At 40.7% G+C, this 17,486-nt stretch overlaps 1 protein-coding gene across 1 annotated transcript in view; it reads left to right on the top strand.

The window, feature by feature from the left end:
* The window catches only part of ATP10B (ATPase phospholipid transporting 10B (putative)), a 605,931-nt gene that overhangs the window by 383,776 nt on the left and 204,669 nt on the right, over positions 1-17,486 (top strand). Inside the window, exon 4 of the mRNA XM_069763782.1 lies at positions 1,085-1,231. The gene's annotated coding sequence lies outside the window, so the exon portion shown is untranslated. The remainder of the gene's footprint in view (positions 1-1,084; positions 1,232-17,486) is intronic.

Genomic DNA, 17,486 nt, shown 5'->3' with positions numbered 1-17,486 from the left:
ATCCTCCTCAGCAACCCGGAGTTTCCACTCAGAAAACTCTGAAAAAAAACCTCTGATCCCGAATCATCACTTGCGTGTTTGTTTTTTAAGCCACTTTCCTGTTTTTTTGTCTTGAGGTATTAGTTTCTGTTTTTGGCAAATTCATTGAAATGTTGCACATGTTCATGAATTTGTAGCAAAGCAAAAGAAAACTAGGTTTTTTTCCAGTCTTCCATTGCTTTTGTGGCCTTGGGGCAAATAGTCAAAATTTGGTGCCAAGAATTTCACCTAAATTTGTCGCAATTGATAAATTAGTTGAAATCATCTGGAATCAATAAATTCCACCTAAAAATGATAAAACAAGATGAGCACATATAAAATATTTATAAAAGAAAAAGTGCAAGTAGGATAGTGAATAGGGTGTAAACAAAAAAAAAAATGCACAACCAAAACTAGACAATAAAACAGGAGCAAAGGCAATGATGAATCAGAGCATCACTGTGCACATATCCTTAGAGGGAATATGTCAGCAGATTTTTGCTATGTAATCTGAGGACAGCATGAGGAAGGGGTTAAAACACAGATTTCAACAATGTCACATGTCCGGCTGTGTGCTGTTGTTTACTTTTTCATTACAGCAGCTATATCGGCGCACGCATGCTAGTCTGACTCCGCCCCCTCCTGTGATGGGCCGCTCACTGTATATGGACATTGTATATAAAGAGCCTGGTGTGGGCGGGATTAGCTTCCTCAGCTCTGCTGCTGTGCTAAATTTGAAACCTCTGTGTTAGAATGACTGCACCAAGTAATCTAAATGATACTGTACATCGTTGGATTAAGGGTTTCATTGCTTACATCATGCTGCTCTCAGATAAGGTAGCAGAAACCTGCTGACAGTTTCCTTTTAAAGTGGCTATGACTGGTAGGGAATACTTTTTTGTTCAGAAACGTAGAATTATAAAAGTCTTGGCTATGCAGATTTTCCAATTATAAAATTGATTTATATAATTAGTATGACAAAAATTATCTTCAAAGAATTATGGTGTATTTGCTTGAAATCAATTGACTGTAAAATCATTCAAACAGCAAGTTTTTCCTTTTACAGAAAGCACACCTCGTCATTACGGATCAATAGTTGGCACTGAAGAATAGCACTGATGGAATCATAAGTTCAAGTCCAGCTGATTTTATACTTTTGTGAAAGGTTTTACTGCTCAAATCAGTTTCCATTAATAACGCAAAGAAAATTTTGGTAAGTTAATAAATTAATTTTCTAATTTTCCGTACAGTACAAATAGCGGTACATTCATCCACCATGGGAATTTTTCAGAAGGGGACAGGTACAAACGACCCGACGAAGCATTAGTGAAACATGCATTGGTCACTGCCGGTTGATTACTGCCGGTCACTGAGGCTGCGTTCCCAGCCGGGCTGAACTGTGGCGACCTCGGTGAGATCCCCCCTCTAGCACCGTGAGACTTTCACCCAGAGAATTTTGCTGCGGTGCAGCATGACAAACACCTGGTGTTAGGGGGGCTGAACCCCAACAGTAACACGGACTTCCTGGTGAACTCTGTGCTCAGTGTCCATGCCCGAACATTATTACATTGTCCCTTCGTTGCACTTTATCATCATTGGCTTTCTCTTTTTCTGTATCAACTAATACGGCACTATAAAAGTTGCCTTCACAAATCTAAAATTTAACCCCAAAGAAAATAAACTAACAATGTGTAAAGTGGAAAGTATTGAAAGTGTCTAACAATGGGCTAGTCTCATCCAGTTAAAAAAAAAAATAAGAATCTAAAGTTGTAAGCATCCACTAGATTTTTTTTTAATAAAATTATATATATATATATATATATATATATATATATATATATATATATACACCAATCATGATGTTACATAAGTACCCAGGGTTTTAGAGAATGGGGATGTAATTGGAAAGAGGACCTCAATGTTTCCCTTGCTATTATTCCCTAGTGATGCCCTTGCCTTGCCATGGAAGTTGGCACCCTAATAATACACGCAAGTCGTCTTGTCCTGGTTCACCCTAGGTTGCCCTAGGTACTCGGCGCCCCACACAGAAATAATTTTCTTGTCTGAGTATCTCTATTACATTATTGGTATTGACCTGGAACATTATTTGTTTCTTTTTAAGTAAGATACGAATAACATTTTGATTTTTTTTTTAACTGGATGAGACTAGCCTATTGAACTCCAAGGGAAAACATTAATTTTATATTTTATCCCAGATAACACATGTTCACGTTTCCTGATCTGCTGTTCTCCATAGATGTTAATGGCTTAGAATATTAAACTGTAAAGCGCTGCGGAATATGTTGGCGCTATATAAATAAAGATTATTATTATTATTATTAATAACACTGTGTGATATTACTTCTGGTCATTTCAAATGTGTAATCGAACATTTTGTTAAGAAACAATTGTTAAGGACGTTTTTATTACCTCGCTGTGACTTTTTACTTACTTTCATATCTGGAATGTAGCTGGGTGGAAATGTTATCCACGGCTTTATGACTCCAAAGTTAAACAAAGGTCTGGCAATACAGAGTTCATCTAACACTTTGCATTTGAGTTAAAGCAAAAACTTATAGGAAACTTGTCAGAGGATTTATGCATCTAAATTTTACCAACCTCTTATCTAGAACCGTGACAGTTTGATTAATCGGCCCCATTGTTTCCAAAGATTTTACACCACAAAAGAACCTTAAAGCTTTGAAAAGTCTCCAAATTTTTGCACTGTTTTCCCACAAACTCACTCTAGTTTGAATCTGCTACACCAAAATGGGTGGAGCTGGGCCTGAGCCAGGTGAGAAAGGGGCATGACCGCGCCACCTGTTAATTTCATGAAAATTGACAGCTTTTGTACTTCAGAAATGCTACTCCAGCACTAGAGTAGATATTCGGCACAGTGCACGGAAGCGCATGCCACTTAGTAGAGGCGCTAAATTTCATAAACGGGTTGTCCCTCCAACAAAGTACACTTTAATCAATAGGTCTTGTAATTAAAATACGTTTCACAATTGCCTGTTTAAAAACTTGTCTTACCTTACAGAATAATTTGCAATTCCATCCTGTAATGTCTGTATACTATTTTGCTTCTTCTCCTGACCAGGTGCTGTAGTATGATCAGACCATTTTCCTGCATGGTCAGAGACATCGCCATAAATTATCTGCAGTAATGCAAAGTGCACTAGCTCCATTTAATTTGTGCATATGCTGGAAGCCATTGTAGATTAATTTTTTCGATGATGTTCCTGGCCTGTAGAAATAAGGTGGAGTGGCAGCCAGAATAACTAGAGAAGCACCTCTTTGACTTCTTGTTACGCACACTGGTGGCACACGTGGTTCGTGGACCCACTATGCCAGGGGGACGGGCTTGCCTAGGAGGGGCATAGCTAAGTGGCAATCTGGTCCTTAATGGAGCTCCTAATGATGAATTCAGGCTAGAGCAGGTAACCCCCAGGTACCATTCCTAGGCAGTCCTCGGTACTGTAGCTGTTGACCTCAGTAGTCAGGTAAGCAGACACGAATAGGACTTGGGCTCTGTTCAGACTAATGGGTTCTAGATCCTCTGCAGAAAGGTTACTGACATAGACACTGACTACTCGGATAGGAACACGTTCAGACACACGGGTCTCGGATACTGATTCCGGTGACTTGGCCACACACTGATGGGGGTACATGTTTCAGGCACTGGAAACACCTGGATTAGGGACTACAGATTCAGAACTGGCTGCACAAGGACCAGGGACTAAGGCTTCAGGGCTGGCCACACAAGGAACAGGGACTTTGGGGTCAGGACTTGGCCACACAAAGACCAGGGACATCAAGGTCAGGACTGGCTGCACAAAGATTAGGGACATTGGGTTCAGGGCTGCCCACACAAAGACCAGGGACTTCAAATTCAGGGCTGGCTACACAAAGACCAGGAACTTCACGGTCAGGACTGGCCGCACAATGACCAGGGACAGGTTCAGGGCTGGCCGCATAAGGACAATTATTGACTTGCTGTATGCTATGTATTCATATAGGGACACCAAAAGCAAACATCCAGCATTCATATAAAAGTCTTAATTTTCCATGACTGTGTCTCCTTTTTATGAGCCTTTTTTTAATTTGGCTAGAAAACATAAAATGACGTCTATAAAATTTAACTACCTAACTAACCATCTGTGGGTTATAGTTTGTTACAGCTTTTTGTTAAGCAGTGCGTTCATCAGATGTTGCCTGACCTTTCATCATCCCATCTAGTGGGCAGTCAGCTTTGTTCAGAATTTTTCAATTGGGACATAGGACAGATAAGTTATATAATAGGGCTAATGTACAATGTCAAACCCCCTATTACATCCCTTTATTGGTTACTATGGTTTGCTCTGTTATGTGGATGCTGTTTGCATGTTCAGTACCTGTAGTTTTAGTTTACAAAACTTTTCAGAATAGGCTGTAATGTGTGTACATGAGGAAGACCTCTATTTCTGGCAATTAATTGACTTCTATGCCTGCAGTTTTCTTCTCTGCATGCTCTATAGCCATACTTTCAGTTGTCTCTGAGCTAGTGAGTGAAGACCAGCTGTTATGTTTTTTTCCAGGAGATGGCTTCCAGTTCTTCTGTGTAGCACACGCACCCAGAGATACAGACACCTGTTAGATGCAGGACTACAAGTGTTAACATTTACATTTAAAAAATTAAATAACAAATTTCCACATTCAATATAACACTATAAAAACTACAAGTAAAGGTACCAGTCACTCAAGAAAGGAAGGAGAACACAGGCTGCCTGATTGGGGAAAGTAGATAGCATGTATTAAGTAGCTACGGGAACAGAGCTTATATACATTTTGTAACAGTAACATAAAGTGAATACCCCTATGGGTTACCATAGTCAAAAAGATGGTAATGCACATGTCATCAAATGCCAAAAAATGATCCAATATGGCAAGAATGGAAAAAGATAATAAATCCTGACAACTCAAGCAGTCAGCCTCACGTCTAGCACACAGACAGAAGTAGCAGCATGAAAATGATTATACCATAGTTCTGAGCTGGGTGGCTGTGAGTTAAAGGGGTTGTCTGGTCAAAACCAATAAGTCTGCAGTCACTCTGTGTGACTGCAGACTTATGAATCCCCCCGGCACACGCAATATGCTCTGCGAGGATTTTCCGGTTTCAGACCTGGGATTGGAGGGTATGTATGAATTCTACATAACCCCGGCCAGTGGGCAGGGTCTCGCGCTCCATCCACTAGTATGCAGTGAGGTTGCGCCCTCTAGTCGGACATGCCCACTGACCGACCTTCCTAACTGGTCGGGGCTCGGCCTCTGCTCAATACAGGGGTGTGGAGCGAGGCTGCTCAACTGTTTTAGGTATTACTTCATCCTGTTCTCCTTTCCCTATTCGATCCAGATCTTGTATGAAACTTGTTAAGATCCTAGAAGAACATTTTATTATAAAAAGATAATTTACTTCTACCTATTTATGATTCAGATCTCCAATAGGGTCCCCAGGAAATAAAGGTAACCTCACAGAAATGGGGTATTGCCCAATAAAAGTAAAGATTCAGTCCATGCAAAACAGAATTGAGACGGACATTATACAGTATATCTAGTTTGTGTTTCTGCGTTTGGCATGGCCAGGATCTCCTGAGCTGTAGGACTTGCAGGAGAAAACGCTGCAAATAGACTGAATAAAGGTGTATATGGAATCCATAAATGAGAATAAATGAAAGAAGATACATGTCCCATGGCGTTCTAGGAATTATTTCTGAAAGCTTGTAATATCCATTATATGCAGCAATGATGTCGACTCTTACCGTAAGAGCACGGCTTAGGTTTTACACTTATCCAATGTGTTTTCATTAATATACTAAAAACAAATTTATTGAATCCAGATTATTGCATGTCACCAAGTAATTGGAACAGTAATTGTACAATGATTTCCCCTGTTTATAATGATAAAGTAACTGGTGCAAGAGGACATGACTGTGTCATTAGGAACTACCGCAAGCCAGTACTACTGATACTGTTGATAATTGTTCTCTAAATTGGCTTTTACCCACCTCACCTACTCACAAAGGTGGAATATTGGTTAATTTTACTTGTACATCAGACATTAGAGTTATAGGTATACGTATTGTGAGGAGCATGAAAATATATCCCAACTTTACATTTGATATGTAAGTGAATAAAGAAATTTATTAGCAACCAAAGGTCTGGAGGTGTACATATTAAGTAATGGAAAGTCAGTTACATTAAGGTGTCAGTGCACTTTTACCAAACTTTTCAGATGCCATAAGTTGTTCTATGGGGGGGACATGATCAGATAACCCTACCGGTTGCTGAAACAAAGGCGCACTTCTCCAACACTGAAGACAGGCTTAGTAGAACGTCTATGGAGTCTGACTTAAGTGTAGGAGGAGAGCAGATCTTCACTTGTGCTCCTTTCTTTTGGCAATCGTTGAAGGTCTCACAACTCAGATCTTCTCCCATCAAAAATTCTGACTTGTCTCTATGGAATGTCAAAGGTTTGTAAGAGTACACTTATACTGCTATGCTCTGTTCATGTGGTTCATATTATGTTTTTTTATTCCTGACGGGTTCCTTTATGTTCAGTTTATTTATGTAGCACCTATTCTCAACAGCCATGTACACAGACTGTCACCCATTATACCAATCTCTGTGCCTTGTGGACTTCACTATCAAATTTCTCTCACATACGAAGCCAGTTGTCCAATGAGTCTGTTTATGGAGCATGCCTAGATACTTATGGGCAGTCCCATAACGAACTGCCATGCCAAGATGACAGCAAAAACAAATTACTTTGTATCATTTAATTAGGATGATGGTTATGGGTCCATCTGGTGTAATGGTAGATGAGGCTTTGTGAAGAACAAGCAAAGAGACTAAATAGTGTTTTTCACAACAAAGCTTTAACGATAGTATCCAGCCAAAATGCGAGAACTCTGATTTGGCTAGAGATAAAACTTGTCAGCACCATCTAAATTGGACTAGTTTCTCCAATATTCTTCCTATAATAGCAGTTCAGAGGGATTTATGGTACGGCCGATTATCATCCAAATACATTTTTTGTTAGGCTTTTAATGCAGCTAATCTAAACATAAGCAGATTGTGGGGTTTGTTCTGTTTCTTTTGTTCTGTTGCTTTTTAGCCATTTATTTAATGTCCATTTATAAAAATTAGACTCTCACTCTCTCTGGCATTGATATGTCAATAAAAATGGTATATTTTCGTGTTATCAACATTGTTCTTCATGTTGGTGGTAAATTTAGGCTTATATTTTTTCTGTTTTGTAAGTGAAAATGTCGAAAAATTGGCGAAAATTCCACAATTTTTGAAACTTTAAATTTTTGTATTTAAACCAGAGATTTGTATCTCAAATAGTTAATAAATAATATTTACCAGATGTCTACTTTACATCTGCATCATTTTTGAAACATTATTTTTTTTATGTTGGGAAGTTAAGAGTTAAACGTTTATCATTAATTTCTATTTTTTTCCAACAAAATTAACAAAAATTTTTTTTTTAAGGGAGCACATCACATTTGAAGTGATTTTGGGGGCCTATAGGATAGAAAATACCCAGAAGTGACACAATTCTTAAAACTGCACCCCACAAAGTACTCATAACCACATTCAATAAGTTTATTAACCCTTCAGGTGCTTCCCAGAAATTAAAGCAATGTGAAGGAAAATATAAAAATGTTACTTTTTCCCACAAAATTGTTTATTTTAGCCTCAAACTTTGCATTTTCACAAGGGTAATGACAAGGGTCTGGGTTTGAACTCTTGAGTGTGTGCTTTGTGGTCAACTTTGTCCGACAAGCCACAGTAGATAGACTGTTTCTTTAGGTGTTTAGTTTCTGTATCTTTGCTTCAGTCTTTTTAGGGTAATGGGTGTTTTCATTTACTCATCTGTCTGTTCCATCACCTTTCTGGTGTGGCTTTATATACTTTCCCCTTGCTGATATTTCCTGCTGACGATAGTCTCATTTGGGTGTCCAGCCATACTGCTGTAGTTTAAGCCAATCAGTGAAAGACCAGCTGGGGTTTGCCTCTCTTTTTTTTTACCCTGCATCTATCTTCTGTTTCTTTTTAGGAAGTATGCGGCATATTCTCTAAAAGTATGCACTTATTCCTTTATTTTGTATTTCGTGGTTTGTTTTACTCACTATGGGATCTCTTTATATTTTGGCACACTTTTCCTTCTGTAGATAATTTGCATTCTGCTTTGTCCTCTGGTTCTTTAGGAGGAACGTGAAGCTCTCGACAGCCTTTTAGGCAGTATAGGTCTGAGTTGTCATCGTCTAGTCTGTAGTTAGGGCTATCCCAGCTCATGCAGGAACCACTAGGGACTGCGAGGTCTGTACAGGAACTGGCAGGGTGATTTGCAGTTTTTAGTGTGTTACCTATTTTACCGAGCGAGTTGATACACTATCATAACAGGTAACAGGGGAAAATGCACAATACAATTTATTGTGTAATTTCTCCTCAGTACGCAACACACCATTTGTGGTGGAAAACTACTGTTTGGGCGCACAGCAGGACTTGGAAGGTAAAGGAGCACTCTTTGACTTTTGGAGCGAAAAATTAGCTGACATCTATAGCACACACCAAACCACATTTGGAGAGCTCCTGATGTGCCTAAACAGTGTAAAACCCTCACAAGCTACCCCATTTTGGAAACTACAGCCCTCAAGGAATTTATTTAGCTATGTGCTCCACAGAATGTTATAAAGTTGAGATAAAAAATTACATTATTTCCATAAAAATGTTGCTTTACCACCAAATGTTTTCATTTTCACAAGGGTAGCAAGAGAAAATGGACCCCAAAATTTGTTTTGCAATTTCACCTGAGTATGCCGATACACCATATGTGGTGGGAAACTACTGCCGAACTCCAAAAGGAAGGAGTGATCTTTTGAGCGCAGACTTTGATGGAATGGTTTGTGGGCGCCATGTCATGCTTTGAGAGCCCCTGATGTGCCTAAACAGTAGAAAAACCCCCACAAGTGACTGCATTTTGGAAACTATACCCCTGAAGGAATGATCTAGAGGCATAGTTACAGTAATAATAATAATGCTTTTGGTTTTACGGGTGTTTGAATTTATGATATGGTGCTATGTGTAAATTGTGCAGAGTACATCAGATTATAAAAGTGTGTTGTGTTAACAGAGTAAAACTAAATTTTATCACTTTGTGGACATGTGGTTGCGTTGAAGCAATCATTAATGCAAAGGCCCGGTTTCTTAGGGCACGTTTCACAATGGTAAATTGCGTCTTTTTGGATAACCCTCTTGGAGCATACTCTGCACTTCTTTTGTGTTCTTTCCTTCCTCACATTCTGGGAAACTTATCGAAAAAATGTTGACCAGGTACAATATGGGCACCAATAGTTTTAGAAGTATTGGAACCTCACCTTCCTGACTGCCAAGCATTGTTGACTACCTCCTGAAACTGAAGGAAGGTCCCTGTATTGCCTGCACATCGAAACAGCACAAAAACATTGTACAGTGCCATCTGTACAATGTGCACGAACAACTTTTTGTACCGTACATTTGCTGTTTGCGTGCCACTGTATGGTTTGAGGAACTGATCGAAGAGATCTACATCCTCCATGTACTTATTATAATCCAGGATAAAATCTGACTTTGGGACTCCTCTTGTGGTACCACCGACAGTGACAAGGAGCTGTTGTCATGGTGGATGGTGGTCAAGATAAGGACATCCCTCTTGTCCTTATACTTGACCACCACCATGATGTTGCTGCATTGGGCTCTGCCATTGCCCTTATCAGCAGTTGCCCAATTAGCAGCTTAGGGAGGCCTCTCTGATTTATTTAGCAGCTTAGGGAAGCCTCTCTGATTTATTTGCATGGTGCCGCATGCAACTGTACCTCTGGCAGAGAGGATTTTAACACCTTAATGACCGCCAATACATCTTGTAACTGACCTGAGATATAAGAGAATAGCCTCCCCATACAGATGACAATCCAGCAGCTGTCGGCTGTACACTATAGCTGACAACTTGCTGCATCAGCCATGATCAGTGTTTCCACAGTCCAAATTGTTTAACCCCTTAGATGCTGTCAATAGTGACTACATCATATAAATGGTTAACAGAGTGTGGGGGATTCCTCTTTATCCCAATTGGTGCTCTCATATCATGATTGTGTGGTCTTGATGTTTGCTATGGCAATTCATGACCAAATAGCGGCCTTAGAGTCTGACGGCTGTAGTAACCTGTTCAGAAGGTAGCGGCATTTAGGTGGTAAAAATACACTTTTTCATTTCTGTCATGCAACTTTGCATTAATCCCTGGAAATCACCTGAAGGGTTCATAAACTACCTGGCTGCAGTTTTCAATATGTCAGGGGGCGCTGTTTTTAAAATGGCATCACTTTTGGGGGTTTCCCAATATATGGGATTTGGAAACTGCTTGTGTTGTGATCACAGATTGGTCACACAGACCATGCACAGCATAGGATTGCCGCAGCTGAATAATTTACATCTGTTAGCCAGCATAAGTACATGTTGGGATTCCCTAGCAACCAGGCTACTTATGCTGGCTATCAGATGTAAATCATTCAGCTGCGGCAAGAAAAACTAAATTTCTGAGCACTAAAAAATACTCGGAGGACACCTGATCGTGCTCGAGAACTCTCGAGTCCCGAGTATATTCACTCATCACTATTAATTACCAGAGGCGACAACGGGCTCACCTCTTCCATTTTGACTACTGTGATTGGTGCGGTCTCTTCCTGTCTTTATTGCTGAGCTGTGAGCTCTGACGTTTTCTCACCATCCTAAAATGGCTGCTGCATTCCCTGCCTTGGCTTTTTTGGCGATTCATGCAAATTGAAATGCAAATTGTTTGAATTTGCTGGGACATGCAAATTTCATAAGATCCAACTCAAAATCAATTAGTATCTGATCCATTTGATTATTTCAAATCACGTCTGATACTGTAGAAATCTATGGAAACGTGCGAGAGAAGGAGCTGGAGGAAGTTGGAAGCAGAATGACATACATATTAACCGTAAAGGCTTTTAGACAGGAAAAAGAAAAAACTCCTAGAAATGCCACATAATCTGTCTGAAGAAAGTGACATGTCACTTCTTTATTTCCACAACAAGGTTTTCAAAATCCTGTGAGAAAATAACTCTCAAAACTTGGCTTACAGATAACAAAGTAGATTTTCTATTGCATTTAAATAGGAAGAGTATTCAAAGCATATTTGAAATGTGTTTTTAATGTGGATTTACACTAGTTATAATAGCTTCCAAATATTGCACTGTCTTGCATTTAAAGGGGTATTCCCATCTCCAAGATCCTAACCTAATAATATTAGCAAATATCTCCAATTAGAAACGTAGTATAGTTTTTCTGATTCTCTGTCTCTTTCCTCATGTTCAGGCATTGCAGGACCTTAGGCAGGGCCGGCGTCAGCACCCGCGTACCCGGGCAAGTGTCGGGGCCCTGGTGAGACAGGGGGGCCCATTCAGGGCCGGCGTTAGGGGCAGGCAGGCAGGCAGCTGCCAGTGCCTAGGACCACTGGGAGGGGGAGCGGCTGGGGGCTGTCTAATTATGCTCACCTACCTACTCCTGGTGGCTGGCGCGGTCCCTGCAGGTCCCTGGCTCCCCAGCTTCTTCCTGTACTGAGCGGTCACATGGTACCGCTCATTACAGTAATGAATATGCGGCTCCACCTCCCATAAGGGTGGAGCCGCATATTCATTACTGTAATGAGTGGTAACGGTGACCGCTCAATACAGGAAGAAGCTGCCGCGCCGGGAAGCAGGGACTGCACCGCTCCAGGAGCAGGTAAGTATAACGGGGAGGGGAGCGCTGCGCGATACTCACCTGCTCCTCGTTCCAGCCGCCGCTCTGCCTCCATCTTCAGCATCTTCTGCAGTGATGCTGAGGTCAGAGGGCGCGGTGATGTGGTTCGTGCGCGCCCTCTGCCTGGCGTCAGTACAGAAGATGCTGAAGAAGATGGAGCGGCGGCTGGAACGAGGACAGGCGAATATTGAAAGTGCCGGCCCCGGAGGCCTGAGTGACAGAGAGGTGAGTATGTGATTTTTTTTTATCGCAGCTACAGCAAATGGGGCAAGTGACTGTAAGGAGCATCTTATGGGGCCATAACGTTTGTGCAGCACTATATGGGGCAAGTGTCTATATGGGGCCATAACGTTTGTGCAGCATTATATGGGGCAAGTGTCTATATGGGGCCATAACGTTTGTGCAGCACTATATAGGGCAAGTGTCTGTATGGGGCCATAATGTTTGTGCAGCACTATATGGGGTAAGTGTCTGTATGGAGCATCTTATGGGGCAATAACGTTTGTGCAGCACTATATGGGGTAAGTGTCTGTATGGAGCATCTTATGGGGCCATAATCAACATTTGTGCAGCACTATATGGGGCAAGTGTCTTTATATACTACATGGTTGTTCTATATACTACGTGGGCTGTTATATGCTACGTGGGTTGTGCTATATACTATGTGGCTGTGCTATATACTATATGGGCTGTTATATGCTACGTGGGCTATGCTATATACTACGTGGCTGTGTTATATGCTACGTGGCTGTGCTATATAACACGTGGGCTGTGTTATATGCTACATGGCTGTGTTTATATGCGATCATGAATCGTGGTATGTGTTAAAGGGGGGCCCACAGACTCTTTCGCCCAGGGCCCTCAAAAACCTGGAGCCGGCCCTGACCTTAGGTATCCATGACCACTGATATAGTGACAGCTAGTTGCTTGTGGTCGTAACCATGGATACCTAAGGTCCAGCAATGTCTGCACATGAGGAAAAAGAAATAGTGAATCAGAAAAACTATAAATAAATGAATACTACTTGCTAATATTACACCTACGACATATTGGGATAGGATCTTGGAGATGAGAATACCCCTTTAAGTTTTTATATATTTTTTTTATATATTTTTCTTATTTCTTTTTTTACTTTTTCTTTTCTATTGCACATATTTGTTACGTGTGGCATCTTGGTAAGAGGATATTAATTTAAGCTTGAACGTGCAGAGAATAAAGTCAGTTTGTGGCAGCTACGAGGCATTTGGACTGACTGGGCTTAACCCTAGTTGCTCCTTTCCGAATAGATGGTGGCCAGCTGCACAGGACTTGCCTCTCTAGTGAAATACTATTGCTAGAATACTGTGGAGGTGAATGTTTCCCCATGGTAATGGAGTAATAGATAAAGTATGGCAGCTGTAAGAAATATCAAGCCCTGCTGTAGGGTGGCAAATAATGGGACCTCATTTCTAGCCTTACAATGATCCTCAAATGCCCTTTTCTTTATTGTAAAGAGTTATCCTTATCTCACAGATTATGAGGGAAAATAAATAATCTTTGCAGGACAGAATAATTTGTGGCACCAGAATACTGCACTGGAAAATGATTTTCTCTGTCTCATTATAATGGTTCTGAATGAAAAACTTTGTCATTTCTAGATAAAAAGTATTAGAATGTCTAACCTGCTTTCAAGAGCCTGTCGCGCATATAATTCTCTTGTTTTTTAAGGGAAATCTAAATGAGCCGTTTTGGGGGCTCATGTGTATAAATCGTACCTTCTGCCGTTATGATTTACTTTCTGCACTGGACAGATAATATCCTCTCTGGGAGTCGCCGGCCGTATCGCAGATGAGCGGGATTTCTACACACCGCTTTCTCCTACCCAGATTTATGTCAGGTGGCAAAATGTTGAATGTGCCATCGAGTTCTTCATTCCTTGTGATTTCTTAGCTGCTCTGATGAATAGGAAAGTCAATGAATTATTTTTAAGAAAAATGGAAAGAGATTCTCGGCTTTCAATTTTCCGAGGTATGTAATGCCTCATCTTTACATGATTACCACTATTATGGAAGTCGTTTTCTTACCATTTTTAGTTTAGTTTAATGAGGAAAATAAACATTGCCAAGTCCTATATATAAGATTGTGTGCGGCCACAATGGAGTGAAACGTGTCCAATATCTCCTAATATTTATAATATAATAATATTATAAAGCGATTATAATGAAGCATTTTCTGTCCCGTGTAGCGAGAACAGTGGGGGAAGACTTCAGATGCATCAAGAAGCTCATGATCCTGAAAATAAGCTTATAAAACTGTATTTTTCCACTCATAAGGCTACAGTGGATATTTGGAATGCAAATGCCACGACATAAAGTGAGCCTTACAGCTGGTACATGATGTCCGATCCACAGGCCGCATGTATCGGGCACTGGATGTATGATTTCAGCCTTATATGGGTAACTCCGATATGCTGCCCCGGAGTGGCAGGTCTCTCTCTTCATGTGTGTCCAAAATGTTTCCCGTGCACCTCGGCTCCCAAGCCATGGTTTTCTCTGAAACGCCGCCTCATTTAGGTTTGTGTGATTTTGGTTGCAACAGTTGACTCAAGCAAAAGAGGGGAATCGATGGGAAAACATTGCCCTATCTGCAAGAAAAAGTGTAGAAAATGGACATAAGGGATAACAGTCTGATTGCAAGAGGTCCATCCACTGTAGCCTCCACCAATCCCACTAAACAGTCTATGGCGCTCCCATTAAGAATGAATGGAGCAGTAGGGCGCATGATTGACCTCCGCTCCCGTCAGCTGTGGCTCTTCAGAGACCTGGATTTCTGGATATGTGGAGGACCCAGTGGTCAAATTCCCAGTTATCAAAAAAGTTATCCTTCATCACGTATCACATGGATTGGAAGTAACTTGAGTTGAGAGCACCTTTTAAATGTGAGGAATTATCACTTTAAGAGGGAACCGGACACATTTAAGATGGTTTCTGATCTGCTGGCAGCATGTCATAGAGGAAAAAGTTCCAGAATAAATTGTATCCAGTTAAATCCCTGTACTTCCTATGTTTGAGAGTCCTAGACGGCGCTCCCTGCATCACTCACCATGGCCACCCTCTGGAATCCCAAGCATAAGAAAGAGCAGAGGCCAAATTGAATAAGGTATATTGAATCTTTTCCAATAGACTTGCATTAATCTGCTCCGCTTCTCCTGCTACATACTATCCTACCCATAGATGGGGAAAAACGTACCATGTAGGAGCTTCCCTTTAATGGGACGATTTCAGACAAAGCGAAGACCAGATGTAGTCACCTGTGTTTTGAGGTCCGTGTTCAACAGATCTACTGACCTGAGTTTCACAGCTTCATACGCACATATGAGACTGTTAAATCTGGGTCAGGAGACCTGCGGGCAGTCTGTCCATCAAGGACCATACTCCAACCCAAAAAATGAAGGTGTGAATCCGACCTAAAACTTAATATTTTGACCAAAAGTTAATTTAATTTACCAGTATTATTTTAGACAATCTCTCTTCTACCCTGCGGCACAATGTTCCGCTGTCCACGATAGGTCAATATGTGTCACCTGCATAATATCATGTCCAGGTGTAGTAACCAATACTCTAGACCCCTTCACTCCCGTGTGTTTTTCATTTTTTCCTCTCCTTCTTCCAAGAGCCATATTTTTTTTCCCATCAATATTGCCACGTGAGAGCTTGTTTTTTGCAGGACGAGTTGAACTTTTGAATGACACCATTGATTTTACCGTATAGTGTACTGGAAAAAGGAAAAAAAATCCAACTGCAGTGAAATTGCAAAAAAGGGCAATTCCAGAATTGTTTTTTGGTTTTTTTTATTTATCATGTTCACTATATGGTAAACCTGAACTAGCAATATGATTCCCCATGTCAGTACAAGAACAGAGATATTAAACGTGTAGTTTATATTTTTATTAAAGTGGTGAAAAAAATTTCAGAAATTTGCATGAAAAAAAATGTTTTTCTGTTTGTCACCATGTACTGAGACCCATAACATTCTAATTTTTCAGACTCTGGAGCAGGTTGAGGGTTTATTTTTTGCGCTTCGATCTGACGTTTTTATTGATACCATTTTGGTTGTAGATATGATATTTTGTTGCATTTTATTGCAATATTACATCTATCAAAAAAATGTAATTCTAGCGTTTTGATTCTTTTTCTCGTTGCGCCGTTTACTGGTTGAATTAATTGTTGTTATGATTTGATTGGGTATTTCTGACCGCAGCATTAGCAAATGTGTATTTTTTTATTTTATTTTGAATGGGTAAAAAAGGGGTGTTTTGAATACTTAGTTTTCTTTTTCTACCTTTTACTTGCTTCAATACACTCCTTAGGAGACTTGAAGCTGCGATCTTCTGATCGCTTGTGCTACACATAGCATAGCATATGTGTAGCAAAATGATCATCCGCTATGAACGCCGACCATCGGGGGTCGGCGTGTATAAGAGATCTGCAATGGCGAGCATGAGGGTCTTCTACAGACCCCCGTTTGCCATTCTGGGGTAGATACAATGTTATGATGCAATGTTTTAATCATCTATAATGCATATTATTGCAATGTTGCAGTGACTAAAAACAACGTAATTCTGGAATTTTGATTTGTTGTTTAGTTACACAGTTTACAGATTCGGTTTGTAGATCTCCTATATTACTGATTGCATCGTCTATAGTGGGCTTTTTGGTTCATTGATTTGTTGTACCAAGTTGGCACTATTTGCTGCAGGTACACTAGAGTCTAGCTAACAAATGTTATATTTTCCCTTTTTTTAGTATTTTTGCTTTATTTATTATTATTATTAATTTATATAGCACCATTAATTCCATGATGCTGTACATGAGAAGGGGTTACATCAAAATACAAATATCACTTACAGTAGACAAAACTAACAATGACAGACTGATACAGAGGGGCGAGGACCCTGCCCTTGAGGGCTTGCATTCTACAGGATTATGGGGAAGGAGACGGTAGGTCGAGGGTTGCAGTAGCTCAAATGGTGTTGAGGTGGCAGTGTTGTCATTACAGGCTGTAAGCTTCTTTGAAGAGGTGAGTTTTCAGGTTTCTTTGAAAGATCCAAATGTGGTGGATAACCGGACATGTTGGGGCACAGAATTCCAGAGGATGGGTGATATTCGGGAGAAGTCTTGGAGGCCATTTGGTGAGGAGCGAATAAGCGTGGAGGAGAGAAGGAGGTCTTGGGAGGACCGGAGATAGCGTGAGGGAAGATATTGAGAGATTAGTTTGGCAATGTACGGAGGAGAAAAGTTATGGATGGCTTTGTAGGTCAGTGTTAGCAGTTTAAACTGGATATGCTGGGAAATTAGGAGCCAGTGAAGGGATTTGCAAAGAGGGGAAGCAGGAGTGTAGCGAGGAGAGAGATTAATTAGTTGGGCAGCAGAGTTAAGGATGGACTGGAGGGGTGCGAGAGTGTTAGAAGGTAGACCACAGAGGAGGATGTTGCAGTAGTCGAGGCGAGAGATGATTAGGGCATGCACGAGCATTTTGGTAGAGTGTGGGTTGAGGAAAGAACGGATTCTGGAAATATTTTTGAGCTGGAGGCGACAGGAGGTGGCGAGAGCTTGGATGTGTGGTTTGAAGGACAGGGCAGAGTC

The sequence above is a fragment of the Ranitomeya imitator genome, chromosome 4 (assembly GCF_032444005.1).
Source record: "Ranitomeya imitator isolate aRanImi1 chromosome 4, aRanImi1.pri, whole genome shotgun sequence".
Classification (NCBI taxonomy): Eukaryota; Metazoa; Chordata; class Amphibia; order Anura; family Dendrobatidae; genus Ranitomeya; species Ranitomeya imitator.
This window is presented reverse-complemented; position numbering and strand designations above follow the sequence as displayed.